The sequence below is a fragment of the Morus notabilis genome, unplaced genomic scaffold, assembly GCF_000414095.1.
Source record: "Morus notabilis unplaced genomic scaffold, ASM41409v2 Scaffold152, whole genome shotgun sequence".
In the NCBI taxonomy this organism is placed as follows: Eukaryota; Viridiplantae; Streptophyta; class Magnoliopsida; order Rosales; family Moraceae; genus Morus; species Morus notabilis.
The window spans coordinates 23,060-25,448 of NW_010367598.1; the positions used below are offsets into that span (position 1 = coordinate 23,060).

The 2,389-nt window shown below is 37.8% G+C and overlaps 1 pseudogene; it reads right to left on the reverse strand.

The window, feature by feature from the left end:
- Positions 1-2,063: 2,063 nt before the first annotated feature.
- LOC21394025 overlaps positions 2,064-2,389 on the reverse strand; it is a 1,576-nt pseudogene continuing 1,250 nt past the window's right edge.

The following is a 2,389-nucleotide window of genomic DNA, read 5'->3' on the forward strand; positions in this document are numbered from 1 at the left end:
AGATTTGGGGTTCAAAACGCAGGGAAACGGTGGCAGAATCACGTTTATCTAACTGAGATTTTGAAACTTTCTTTTGCTATATGTGAATTGTTGACCGTGCCGGCTCAAGGCCTAGAATTCGGCACTCGCCTAAGGCCCTTGAAGACCTCAATTTTGTTAAGTTATACTATATATATAGGACTATATTTCACACACACACAATATATATATATATATATAAATTCATAAGGCCGATTTTTTTTTTAAATCAAATCTTCATGAGTATGTGATAACTGCATGAAAATGCACCATAAATACTACTTTTTATTTATATAATATTAAAATATTTAAGTTTTAATTAAACAATTCCATTATTTTTATTCAGAATATTTTTCATTGAAATTTATCTAGTGGTTGCTTAATTATTTGCAGATAAAAAACAGTGTAAAAAGTTACACAAAAATAAGCCATGAAAGCCATATTTTCAACCAAGTCAAGCCTTTCAGCCGAGCCGCACAAGCCAAAAACAGAGAAGAGCCGTTTGAGCCATCAAGCCAAGCCACGCGTAGGCCCCATTAGTCAGCGCGAAAATCCGCGCCCAATCCTCCTGCCGTCTCGCACCTCGCGCGTCACCAGCACGCTAGTCCTCAGCAAGCGCGTTTCTTCTACGCAACCATCAGCGCGCGTCCAATGCTTTCCTTGCGTGGGTCCCGCACGACAGCGCCAGCCTGCCTTTCCTCTCAGCGCGTGCCAGTTGTCCTTCTCTCTATCCGTGCCAGCACACTCCAACCACTCCGAGCGCGACACGTGGCGAAAGGACTCTATCTACGCGACACGTGTCCCCTTGATGCTGAATCTGAATTTCTTCTTAAAAAATCAGAGCAAATTACTGGATTTCTTCCCTAAATTAAATATATGATTTCTCCTAATTTATGTGTAATTTTATTTTGTTTCCTTTTTCTTTGTAATTTTCTATTTTTATTGTTTGTTTCCTTATTTGACAGGCAACCTCTAAACACTATAAATAAGGGGGTTAGCCTAAGGTTTTAGAGAGCTTTTAATATTCAGTTTTCTGTTGTCTTGCTGTCAGTTTCATATTTTCTCTCTAGAACTTGTGAGAATGTTTTGCAAGCTAGGCTAGAGTTCTCTTGGTGAGGTTAGAGATGAACTTTGTTGAGTGACCCAATTCGGGCTTTTGATTCCTTGTGCTGTAAAGTTCAATATCTGAATGAATTAAATCTCATCTATCTTTCTTTTACTTTTTAAAATATTGTGTGCCAATTTTTATATAAGTTCAGTCACATTTTTCTTATGTAATTCTGTCACGCATTGTTTTGTTATTCAAATTATTTTACAAATTATCTTTTACTGCAATATTGTCAAATTGATATATTGTCGATTTTGGATAACTTGTAATAATAATATTTTTCAGAGTCAACATGGATATTTAATTTATTCGATCCTTTTATTTTGTGAATCAAAATTTGAATTGGAGAACGAAACATCAGGGATTCTCGACACTTTACCCTTTTTGTTATTAAATTTCTTCCACACAAATCTTCTCTCATTTTAATTTGCAACAAAAATCTCAAAAACTCTTCTTTTTCTTTAATTCACTTGTTATTTATTTTTCTCTAACGCTCTTATTCTGTTAATTTTTCTTGTTATTTTGTTATCTCTCTGTGGATACGACCGCCATTCTATGCTACAATTGACCCTTTGTGAACATCACTTTTGGGTGTTAATTAAATTTTGGCACCGTTACCGGGGAGGTGCTACTAGCAAGACTGATCAGTAGATTTTTGAGCCAAAGAGGTAAGTGTATTTTTTTTTATTTTACTCAATTTTTTTTTCTTGATTTGCGTGATCTGTTTTTAACCCGTATTAAAAAGAAAAAAAAAAAACTTTTGTTGAAGTTACGTTATTACATTCTGCAACATGTAGCCTCATAATTGTGGGGTTGAAAGATTTTAAACGCAACAAATGAAATAGAAGAGTTCTAGTAATGGAGGCGGGTTGGGAAAAATCATGAAGGGGCGTCCAACCTCAGAAGCTCTGGGAATAATATTAATACATTGGATGAATTAGGGTTTGAAACCTAGGAAGTAAGGAGCACCGGTGTATCTCAGCCAGAGATTGCCTTGTATGAAGGGGCCAGGCGTGAAGTGAAGAGCCTCGTTTCTGTCAGTGATGACTTTGTATCCTCTCCATTTCACTCTCTTGTCTGTGCCTGCGCCTGGCCCTCTGTTGGCGTACTCCCTGTAATACAGCGTGTCCAGCGCAAAGTTTCCGTTCCACTCCATCCACCCGACCGGCTGTATCAAGTCTCCCATCGTCGTTTCCATTATCACCGTCCTCGAGTACTGCTTCCACGGCCTTCCCAAGTATGTCGGGTACTTGAATCTCTCCG